This window comes from Limulus polyphemus, unplaced genomic scaffold (assembly GCF_000517525.1).
Source record: "Limulus polyphemus unplaced genomic scaffold, Limulus_polyphemus-2.1.2 Scaffold1213, whole genome shotgun sequence".
Lineage (NCBI taxonomy): Eukaryota > Metazoa > Arthropoda > Merostomata > Xiphosura > Limulidae > Limulus > Limulus polyphemus.
The window spans coordinates 230,685-243,825 of NW_013666823.1; the positions used below are offsets into that span (position 1 = coordinate 230,685).

Genomic DNA, 13,141 nt, shown 5'->3' on the forward strand with positions numbered 1-13,141 from the left:
ATGTTTACAAGATAAATAAAAAATTTGACTTTAAAAACCTGCAAGTAGGGATCGTAAAAAAGTAAGGAAACAAGGCTGGAGATACTGTAGACATTATTTACTTAAACTACAAATCCCTATTTTGACTCCACCAAATGTAATCCTAGGTAACAGAAAGGGACTAAAATAGTGGTTTGTATTTTGAGTAAATAATGTCTACAGTATCTCCAGCCTTGTTTCCTTACTTTTTTACGATCCCTACTTGCAGGTTTTTAAAGTCAAATTTTTTATTTATCTTGTAAACATTAAAATTATGATTGAGTCTAAAATACTTACCTACAGCTTTTTCATAAAAAAGCCATACACAAATGTGACACTTTACCGTACGACAACGTTAAATCCCCCGTATTCAAAAACACGATCAGCAACACTTATGGAATCTCTTCACACTTTGTCACAATATGTCTTAAGATTAAAAACTTATTTCTTCCTCCAGACGCCCCCCAGTGGCACAGTAATATGGCTGCAGACTTACAACGCTTAAAAAAGGGTTTCGATACCCGTGATGGGCAGAGCACAGATAGCCCACTGCGTAGCTTTGGAAGCTACACTTTGTGATACTTTGGAAGTAGCTTGGTAGTCAATTGCCATCAGACGAAAAATAACTATAAATCATTATTATAAATTTAGATGTTTTAAGCAAAGCAAGTGTTATGTCTCAAAAAGTTGAGTTTCTCAAACAAATAAAATGTTGGCTGTTTGTGATTTACTGGCGTAATGTGTAATTTTCATAATGTATTTGTATTTTTGGCAAAGACACTAAGGTTGTGTCGCTATCCCTAATTTGGAACTACTGTCTTTTATAACGCACCCATGAGTTAAAATGTGGCAATTAGAACCAGACTCTACAGTTCTAAAATCTAGATCTCTAACACAGGGCCAACCTGTGCCATTAAAACATTGTTAGAGCGATGATTGTTTTATATGTAGAATAACGTTTTTTTTATCATATCAAAAATATCAATACATTGATATCTACTCTCATTTGTCTCAAAAATTAATTTTTGTTATATATATATAATGAATGTACATGTATATTTAAATATCAGTGACATATACAATAAAAGCACTATCGTTTACATAATTTAACTTTTAAATAAAGAAATAGTATAGAAAGTGCGGTTAGTAATGTTACGTATTCTGTAGAATATATATATATATTAGTTCGCGCGTGCGTAAAAGATCTATATGGTATTTTCAAGCTGCGTGGCACCTTATTCCCACATAGGCTAAACTGCCAGTTAAGGATTCAGGTATAGCTGTTCCAGCTTTTGAACTAATAACCAACTAGACGGAAGTCAGGCAGTCAGTAACATATCGCCACAAGGGCTATTTCCGGCTCTGAACCAAGTAATAACGGGATTGGCATACTCTTATTACGCTCTTTTAGCTGAAAGTGCAGAATGTGGCAAAGCAGCGTCGTGGTGCGAATCCCAGACCTTCTATCTAATCCACAGCCCGTCATACTAAGAACTCGGTCACACCCAGTCTAGCAGTAAATAAATCAACCGAGATAGATATGACAAAATGATAATACTAAACTACAAAATCTTGGATTAATACTAAATGTCAATATTATCATAGGAATACTAAAAAAGGGATACTTGAATATTTTAAGCCTATCAAATTTGATGCAATTACTTTATAAAAGATCTCAGAACAGACAAAACAGCTGGGGGATGTTAAGGAAAGGGTACGAAGGGGTGTTTTTTCTCTCGGACCATCGCACTTTTGCATTTTTTTATATTAAATTGTCAACATGGCTAATTCCAAATATTCTAGCTATTTTATTCTAGTATTATAATATCGTGAATATTAACATGATGTGTATTGAAGCTATTTCCCAAATCATATTATTTCACACTATTATGCTCAATGCCTTAGATATATACGAACACAAGTTATATATAAAGACAAAAGCATCATTATTAGCAGTGTTTGTACTAAGTGCGTATAGTGTGTCGAATAGATCTCCTATTCCATAACCCAACCAAGCCCCCCCCCCCCAATGGCATAGCGGTATGTCTTCGGACTTACAACGCTAGGAACCGGCTTTCGATACCCGTGGTGGGCAGTGCACAGATAGCCCATTGTGTAGCTTTGTGCACAGATAGTTTTTAGGAATATCTATAACGTTGAAATGTATTTATATTAAATTATTTTGCATGTTTTATGGATTTGGTGCTGTGCTCCATAAATGTTTGCCGTCCCTAATTTTGAAGTGATAGACTAGACTAGAGGGAAGGCAGCTAGTCAACATCACCCACTGCAAACTCTTGGCCTACTCTCTGAGACCGAATAGTGGAATCTGACTGTCACTCTTTTACCGCACCCACAGCCCAAATTCTGAAGCGTAATTTGTTTTTTTTTTGTTGTTGTTGTTTTGTGTGATAACGGAATGCGAGCCACAGAAATTCAGAACCTCAGTTCGACACGCTAACCATTAAGCCACGCTTGGCTCTCGTATTAAAGAATTATGGCTAGTTTCGGTTATTTATGTTTTAGTAATAGGTGTTTTCCACAGAGAATGAGAAGAAACTCGACACAAACACAATAATACGAAAATGCTCACATTCTGAAAGATAAATAGCATTTTATCTATTACTTCGAGCAAAACAAATAAGCTAAAAATAATAATTAAAGCTAAAAATCTCTTCAAATTTCTAAGGCAGTACTAATTTTCATTTTTCATTAAATTGTTTACAGACATTTTATGAGATTATGCAGTCCATGAACAGTTTTTTTTTCTTTCATCTTTATCATTTCGCAATACTTTTATTTATTCATTATAACATTTTCAACCATCGCATTCATATTCCTAACATTATTATTGTTGGTAGACAATTTTCTTTGTCATTTCTGTTCACAGAAATAGTATTTCCTGCCTGGAGTTGATTAAAAACTGTGGAAACAATGTAAAAGCGTGATCTTAAATATATATTTTATTAAACAAAAAGTACAAAATACAGGAAATTATTAGTTTATTTTGTTCGAAATCGAAATTTTAGGACAAAAGTTACACGAGGATTATTTGAGCATAGTCGTCCCCGATTTTGAACTGATTAACTAGAAGGAAGTCAGCTCGTCCGCCAACTCTTGTTCTACTCTTGCCTGGCCAACTGGGATTTAAGGTCACTCTTATCCCACGCTAGGCCTCGAACATTTTTGTTTATATTAAAGGTAACTAACAAAGAGATACACTTAAATATCTTAAAGAATTCGCGTGATATTCGTCATCATGAAGTTCTAATAGTTTAATCATTATACTTTCTACGTCGTAAATATGAGCGAATAACAATGTAAGTAAGGTTTTAATCATAAGAGTTCCTAGTACAACATATAAAACCATATAACTAACATGTGCAATAAAAAGTATAACACATGTAATTGTTTAACAGAAAAATATCACTAACATATAAATATATAATCTAAGCTGTAAAACAAACTATATATGACAAGAATCGTTATTAAGTATTTATAATATTAATGGTAAAACATTTTAACACCGTAATGACTATTAAGTATTTATAATATTAAATGGTAAAACATTTTAACACCGTAATGACTATTAAGTATTTATAATATTAATGGTAAAACATTTTAACACCGTAATGACTATTAAGTATTTATAATATTAATGGTAAAACATTTTAACACCGTAATGACTATTAAGTATTTATAATATTAATGGTAAACATTTTAACACCGTAATGACTATTCAATTCATGAATCTAGTTCATTATTGATTAAAGATTATTTAAGTAACGAAATATGAAATAAATGTCCTACAAAACAGCCTCATTATATTTAAAGTGTATTCTTTCTCATACAGTCAGTAATAATAGCTGACTTGGATGTTCTGGTAGACTTTAATAACAACTCGTTAGGTCATATCTTACTCCTTGAAAGTTGAAAACAGTGATAAATATATAACTTCGAATAGAAGGTTTGCTCTTATGCTAAATATACTTAGATCGAAGTTACAGTGCTTTATACTATTTCTTATTTACCGGCAGTTGAAACAAAAGATTTAAAATCGGTTTTTAGCGTGACGTAATAATTATTTTATTTACTAAAAGCATTAATTGTTATTTCGAATCAAAAGAGCTCGGTAATTAAATTTAAAACTTTTCAAAAATGGAAGGGTTAAAGTTACAACAAACTGCTCTTTCGAGACATTGACTGAGCGACGTGTACATGCCAAGAATCGCATCCTTCACTTTTTTTTAACCATGTAAATTAAGTGGTACTTTTTAACTGGAATGTAAAAAACATGGAACGTCTAAAAAAAAAAGAGTTCATTCATCATGTACATTAGTGCTACGGTTAAAAACAGCGAGAGGGTTGGTGCTAAGGGAGATTTCTGCTCTTGGACGAAACACATGTGAGCTCCAGTTTTTACGATCTGGAGAAATCTGAGAAAAAATTAATTATATTTTCTGGATATGTTAAGAAGTCTTGCTTTCGTTCTGTTAACGAGAGTAAATTAGAGCATTAACGGATTTTGTTTTGTTTCAAAATGTTCGCGCAAAACTACACAAAAGATTAGCTGCGCACAGCCGTCCCTAATATTGAATTGAAAGGCAGCTAGTCAGCAATACCCACCGCCAACTCTTGTGCTCTTGTCTGACAGAAAAGCGGAATTAAATTGCTACTCATATAGCGCCCCCGTGACCCCAAATGCGGAGAGCGATATTGCGTCAACTCTGAACATTGGATTCACAGTCTGAGCGTGCTAACCACTTAGAGCAAGTACAGTACCCCCTGGTGGCTCAGTAGTAAGACTGAGAACTGTTGTTGTTTGTTATTAAGCACAAAGCTAAACAAAGGCTTATCTGTGCTTTGCCCACCACGGGTATCAAAACCCTTGTTTCTAGCGGTATAAGTGCACAGACATACCGCTGTGCCACTGGAGGGCAGTCTGAGAGCTTATAATGCTAAATGCGGTGATCGCAGCCCATTGTGTAACTTTGTGTTTAATAAAAAAGAAAGATTGACTGAATGCAAAACAATAAACTTTGAATCTTGTTAGTATTTGCCTTTTGTTCCACTTAGGAAGACTAAGAACGAAACGATACAGTAAAATATTGCAGATATGCTAATTAGTGAAAAAACACACTAGAAAATGGTGCTCTAATATCACCAAAAAAGCATGATCATTTTCCAACGACTTAACGTCACATTATATCATGCACTAAATCTGTTATACCTTTCTTCACCATAGATGTTCGACCCTGACAAGTGTCATACATCGCCAATAAAGAATGTGTTCCGAGCTATATATATAGATATATCTTACCCACTTTGTAAACAAAGAATGAAACACATTTCAAACATATCAAAGCTATGATTATTAATAATATTATCATCTATAGAAACCCTACACGTCAAAATCCTGGCGACTACTATTCATCACTTTCAGAGGTGTTGAGGCTAAGCTATGATTACCATTCATTTATAACCCTCAGAGGTCCCTCAGGTCAAAGTTATAATTATCTATAACACGTTATTTCTAAATTCATGATGTTAGAAGAACACGTAGGTTCAAGAAGTCTTGATAGAAATGAATAAAAACCCTATAACCCGAGCGCTTTCGAAAGATGGACCTTTCTTCTTCAAGTGAAAGCTATAATTACCATTAATAAATAATTCTTAGAGGTTCCACACGTCAAAGTTATAATTACTAATCATATCTTATTATCAAAAGTAATTCAGACAAGGATAGAGTAAACTATGGCTGAACTTTATCGGAGCCATTAACAAGAATGGCCGACGATTCAGGTTTACCAAGATCATGATGACTTTATATTAATCTTCCACACTTGTGTTCCATTGTATAAATAGTTGCCTATTACTTTGTTGTTGCTGTTTCTTGCTCTCTCTCTCTTTTACGTTCTTTGAAATGTATACTTTATCAAGAACAAGACATTAATCTTTAAATAATACTTTTTTCACATTTGGACCGGTATTACTTTGAAAAGTCTTCTTCCGTTATGTTATAACTGGACAAATTGATTAAAGTGAAATTTTATTCAGCACAGTTATTCATATTGATCAAGAACATATAGGCAATGTTTTAAAACAACCGGGTTGTTTTTCAAATATATTTATAGCAAATACAATTATATCTGCTGGGTTTAAAGTGTGTATATATATATATCAATTATACACATGTCGGAAAGACAGACTTGAGTTATATATATAATAAAAAAAACCTCTTCATCTCCTACTTTGCAGTTTCTTGCATATTCTACAGAACTCTGTGTAATTTCCAAATACTATGTCAACTGAGATAAGACCTCAACACACAATAAGTGCACCACTAATACATTAAAACATAAAATGTAAACTATTATAAATGCTGGTATATATTTTGCTAGCGTTTTTATTTTTCCTCTTGCTTAAGCCAGAATACACGATAAGGATGTGCTGTGTTTCTAATATCCAGACATAGTGATGGTAATTTAAATTCAGTGACTAGTTCGAAACCTGTAGTTACGGGAATACTAAAACACAAATTAGACTAATGTGGTAGTGTGATGCACCAGGAAGTCCTTTGACTACCCTGTCCTATTGGCATATTTGCGGTTTCTATGGTTTTCGTAACACACGCGCTATATTGGTTCACCCTACTTACGCTAATGACTGCAGTAAAACCAGACTATCTGGCTAATGTCATTGTAGGCTAGCCTATTAACGGTAAGAGTGTCGCAAAGTATCTATGTACTGTGGCAGGCTAACGGTATATACGTATTTAGTTGAATAAGAGACACAGCCAAGCAATGGATATAAAGTATATAAATACAGTCTATATGTCTGTCATTTGGGGGGATATTGTCGCATTTTATTGATTATAATTCTTTAAAAGTTTTATGAAATCACTGAACATATATATAGATTTTTATAAGGCCAGTAGTTGTGTAAAGAGAAAGCAAGTAATCTTAAAGATGAAAACCATTTCTTCTACTGAAACGGATTATATTTCACAAAACTATTTATCGACCCGAACTATCACAACGTAAATTATATATATGTATTTGTAACTCGAGTTTCTCTATTATACGTAGATTTAATACAAATCAATAAATTTTCTATATAAAACATGCAACGGTTATTTTTCAATAAATAGGCAATAACCTCGAAATATATTTAAGATAATTAAAGCCTATGTGGTTAAAAAGAATAGCAGACAAGCTTGTTGTTATGCATACTTACGAAACGTATCGTTCTATCCTGTTAAAAACTAAGATTACGGTGAAAATCGCTCAAGTCGGATATTTTCATCCAAACTCAAATTAAAACGTGTCAAGCGATCTCTTTTCATCAAGTAGGCGTGTAGTTTTCTAAATGGCTCAAAAACGATGCGAATGACGCATGACAACTTCAAATCAAAAAAAAAAAAACTTCAAGCTAGAACAATTCTTCTCATCGTTAGTGAACCTTTAAAAAATGTAAAATATTTCAACTTGTACTATATAATCAGAAACACGAATGAGACAAAGGAGAGTGAGAACCGATAGTCACTAAACAGATTTCAAAGGCAGGTAGACACCTATCTCCGATGGATGTATAAGTGTTTGAAGAAATACTTTTGAATATCCCACTGTCTCTTTCAGTATTTTATAAAATCTGTTCTTTAGTTTCGTGGTAAAAAGAAGATATGTATATTCAATAAGAGTTTATGTAGACTATTGATGGTTTTTTTTTTACATACTCTGATATCATAGTTATGTTGAAATATGAACTACGATTGAGAAACACGCATGCGTTACGTAACAAAAATAATTTTGAAATCGATTACATTGATATCCTAAAATTTTGTAACCACGAGTACTTAAATAATGTGTCCATAAAAATATTGTTTTGTATAAGATTTGCACGATCACGATATGTATGGTGGCTAATCATATATTTTTAGCCGCGGCATAGCAGCTCATAGAATGGCTTTGTTTTGTTGTTTTTTTTGTTTGTTCAAGCACAAACTATTAACTCATAGCTCCGTCATCTCTTGACGGATTTAATATCTAATTTCTAGTTTTGGATTCAAGAGGTAAAATCATTTCGATTTATGTATTTCACTACGCCCAAGGTTTCATGGGTTAATTTACTCTAAACCTGCCTAAAAGAATTTCAGTTTGAGGGTAGGTTGATAGAGATGTTGATAGGTAATAAAATCGATACGGATATACACGCGCCCCACTTATGGTATTGCTAGCTCACAAAAAATACAGCTAATATAAAGGAAGAAAAGGTCTCATAGAATAATTTACTCTAATCTAGCCTAAAAGAACTTAAAGTGCTGTGGCTGTTGAGAATTCCCTCTTGTTGTTGGAGTAAAATACACCCTTTTTCAAAATAATAACTTAAAAAAATCAATTTATGAATAATACAGAAAAAACGCATTATTGATATGTTAAAATTGTCCATAAAATCCCGTTAAAAATAAAGATAGACAAATATATATCTTAATAAACGGTAAATCCCTTTGATACAGTTGGAATTACTTTGTACTGCAACAGTACAAGACGATGAAATAATTATAAGTTACGTAAAATAATGTTTTTACAAAGTTAAAAATTATTTGTTTTTCTGCCACAACGGTGCGCATTCACTTAGGAGTGATAATTTACAGGATCGACAATAATTTATTATTTTATTACAACTTTGGGCACTCAACAAGGACTTATGAAACTAACAATAATTTATTCTTCTATACAACAATAGACATTGAAGTAACAACGATGGCTTACAAAAGTTAACAATAATCTATTATTCTAATACAACAATATGACATTAAAGTAAAAATGATGATTTATAAAGCTAACAATAATGTATTCTTCTATACAACAATAGACATTGAAGTAACAACGATGGCTTACAAAGTTAACAATAATCTATTATTCTGATACAACAATATGACATTAAAGTAAAAATGATGATTTATAAAGCTAACAATAATTTATTCTTCTACTACAATAATGGACATTTAACTAATGAAGATGACTCGGAAAGTTAATAATAATTTATTTTTATGTTATAACAATCCATTTTGACTTAACAGTACTGGTTAAAGAGGCTAACAGTGATTCATTAATATTTAAAGCGGAAGGTTTTTCAGACTTTGTAATGCCTACTGGAGGGATTTAGACATTTTGGCAAAAAAGTAAGAAAGCTACACAATAGGTCATCTGTGCTCTGTCCACCGTGGGTATCGAAACCAGGTTTCTTGCGTTGTAAGTCCACAGAAATCCCGCTGTGCTACTGGAGGGAGGGGGGGGGTAAGTAAGAAAGAAACAAGCTTTACTCTTCAGATAATAATATAAGACTTTTTATTTCTGCCAACGTTTCACCATTGCGGCTTCATCAAGAATAGTAGTACCTCTGATGAAGTCGCAATTGCAAAACGTTGGCTCAAATACAAAGTTTTTGTTTTATTATTCTCTGGAGAGTACAGATCGTTTTCTCTAACTTTATATCTAAAATGGAAAGTGGTCTTCTGAGAATGTTTACAGACACCATTAGTTTGCCAAAAAAATAAGCTACGTCATATAAAAGCTTTCTTTTGTCCTAAGAATGTATTTACTGAATGCTACATTTCAGTCTTTGGCCTACATTTAGACACAGCTGATGTAGGCCTAAGGCCGAAACGTATCACCCTTTAAAAACCTTTTTTTTAAGGATGAAATAAAACAAGGAAATAATTTAATCATATACCAGGACTATACAAATAGAGTAATTGACAATTTACAAAGCTAGCATCAGTTTCATCTCTACTACAAGCGAATCCAGTACAACTAGACACCTAAAACAATGACGAAGTAGGATATTCAAACACCACTTGTTTATTATAAAATAAAATAATAATTATAATAATTTACTCCATTATATGACCTGTGTAGATCTAGGCCTATTTTATTAAAATTTTAAATCTACTCCATAATTTGACCTACATAGATCTAGGTTTATTATATTACCAGTTTAATTTACTCCATTATATGACTGTATAGATCTAGGCTTATTGTATTAAAATTTTAAATTTACTCCATAATTTGACCTACATAGACCTAGGTTATTACATAACCAGTTTAATTTACTCCATTATGACATTTATTAGGTGTCTAAATATATTACTTCCTCATTTTTTATATGTCTAATTGTCCGGTTACCATTTCAAGTACGTATAGAGTTAAAAAGAAGTTTTAATATAAAATTTTCGGCTGGGTAAATAAGACTGTTTATAAACATGTAGTTTCTGGAATAGTTTGGTGAAATTAAAAATATGTTCGAAAGAACTTACAAAATCATTTAAAGTGGAATTTTTAGCCGTGGCATAGCGGCTCATAGAATGGCTCCGAGTTGTTTTGTTTTTTATCAATTACAAAATTTTAGCTCATAGCTCCATCATCTTTTGACGGACTGGAGATCTAATTACAGTTTTGGAGTCAGGAGGTCAAATCTTTTCGATTGATGTATTTGACTACGCCCAAGGGCTCATAGATTAATTTACTCTAATCCTGGCTAAAAGCATTTCAAGTGCTGCGACTATTGAAGATTCCCTCTTGTTAAATTTTAAATAACAAATTTCTGTCAACTTTGTAAAAAATATTTATTGACAGAAATGCTGTTGGCATATAACATTACGACAGCCCAATTTCGGGATTCAAGTTCTATTCAAAAGGTCAATAGAGGTCGAAGGAAAAGGTCAGAAAAAAAAGAAGGTAAAATATATATAAAACATTCTGTTCGGGTGTTGAGGTTAAATTTTATTTCATGCTTATACATCATGCGTTTAAATATAGTAAATATATATTACATACATACATATATATATATATATATATATACATACATGTAAATTGTAAAAAATAAATCAATAAAAACAAATTATTATAACTTTGTTTGGAACATCTTGTAAAATAATAGGTACGTATATTCACTTGCATATAAAACAGAAGCTCTATTTTGCACAGTACTTATTAGAATGTATAGAATTTTACATAACTGTATAATGTGGTAATTTCATTATATATAGGGATTTTAATAAAAATAGTGTATGTGTTTATACAAGGCTAAACATCTATTTAAGATTATATTACAATAATGTACATTAGTTGACAGTAACAATGATCCAAACACGTCACTATACATGTTCAGGAAAGTGGTGCATATATATGGATTACAAATTTATGAAGGTCACAATCAGATGAAATTATTCTGCACACAAAACATTCGTTTGTGTACGTACCGGCTGTATAGGATATAACATGAAGACCATAAACTAAAGACCGTTTACAATAGCTATGTGTTCATCAAAGGAATAAAAACATTATGCTAAATTACTATCCCATCAGAAGCGCGTGCTACTCGATACCGCATGTGCGCATGACACGGCCACTCTGCAGAAAATATATATTTACAGGGGGTGGTAATTTTGATTGATCTGAAACCGCAAGTTCTATAATATTAGAAAATATAAACATGATACAATAACGCTTACTTAAAGTAGTAATCCTAAATGAAAACAATGTATATAACAATATATGAAATAACACTAAATAAAAGGCTGTATACGACTTTAGTGCTAAAGCTATCCAAGCAAATGTTTGTGGCCTTGAATTTTGAAACATCAATTGATTGTTATTTTTAAAGACATTATTTAAAAAGCCAGAAAAGCCAGTTTGCTTTTTATAAATTGCACAGTTTTGGGTCGTATTCTATCTCTAATTACTGCACGCCGACAGTGATGAACGAGTTGTCTCGTGCTTTCTTAACTTTCATATCGACATCACTATATCAAGTTATATATGGTGCTTGCAAACACCAACCTAGCCTACTTCATGCCTTTTGTTAATATATAACGAATACCTTCCATAACACTTTTTTTTAATAATTGCAAGCGCTATTTGAATTATTTCTAGTTATATAATACATTAGGATTGATTATCTGCCTTGAATTCGACATGCTGAGATGATTTGGTTTTTTATCAATCGCAATTTAATCGAACAAGAGTACACATTGCAAACATTGCTCCTAATTCTGAACTTTTAAAGTACATACAAGTAACCACAATAACTCAACAAAAATTACCCACCGTCGTCATAAGCTCTACCATTCCTGAGAAGGCCTCAGCTCCTCTTGCAGGAGTAATGGGTGAAGAGATAACAGAATGACTTCGTGTAACCAGATTTAGTAGACGATGTTGCCTGTTTCCGAAAACATGGTGTACAAGAAAGAATCGTCTGCAACGTACCTTTTTTTACCTAACCATTTCTTCCTTTGCAGTAGCCGTTTTTCGTTGCTTTGCGTTTGCCCCTTTTTCCTGCGTCTGTGCTGTAACGCACTCTAGTAACAGAAGTCACTCCCCCTTTCAGACAGTGGCATATAACGTCGCGTGACGACATGTACGTGTGGTTCCCATGACAACCAATGAAGTAAGAATATCTGCAAGGGCTGCGACACACGTAACTACAAGAAGACGTGGGTAACGAAGATTACTCCATACTATTAAAGATATATTAGCTGCTGTTAACGCTTAAGATTTGAGACATTTAAATATTAAAAATTAATGAAATATTAATATTAGAAAAACGTCAATATCTTTCGGTTTTTAGGTATGAATGTTTCTAACGCTCTTTTAATTAAGTGACTCACGAAAAAAGGTTTAAGTACGATCTATGCGTGCGCGCACCTGCACACGCATATGCCTTTGGGAATGAAAATGTTGGCTCACTTCGCCCAGAAAAAACTATTAGATTATTTCAGAAGAAAATTTAAATATTTTCAGTTTGTTTTATTTTCTTATTTCACCTAAGAACACGAATTTGGTGCTCGCTATTGTAGCTTGTTGTAAATGCATTGGTTTAATAACGTTACGAGAACACACATTTAAACAAGCATTTAGAACTTACCCCCCTGTGGCACAGCCGTAACTCTGCGGATATATAACGCTAGAAACAAACAAACAAATTTTAGAAATTTTCTGTCAAAGAATTTACGAATAGTGTGTTTGTAACTAAAAGCGGAAGTCTCCATTCTGTCCACAAGCTAAATATCTAAGCTTTTGAGGTTCAATACAAAAATACTCTTACGAATTATTCTTTC

General features: G+C 32.6%; 1 protein-coding gene across 5 annotated transcripts in view; it reads right to left on the bottom strand.

The window, feature by feature from the left end:
* Nucleotides 1-12,375, bottom strand: part of LOC106462627 (MAP kinase-activating death domain protein-like) — a 100,087-nt gene extending 87,712 nt beyond the window's left edge. For all 5 annotated transcript variants that reach the window (XM_022389948.1, XM_022389946.1, XM_022389947.1 and 2 more), the window contains exon 1: nt 12,132-12,375. The gene's annotated coding sequence lies outside the window, so the exon portion shown is untranslated. The remainder of the gene's footprint in view (nt 1-12,131) is intronic.
* Nucleotides 12,376-13,141: the final 766 nt, after the last annotated feature.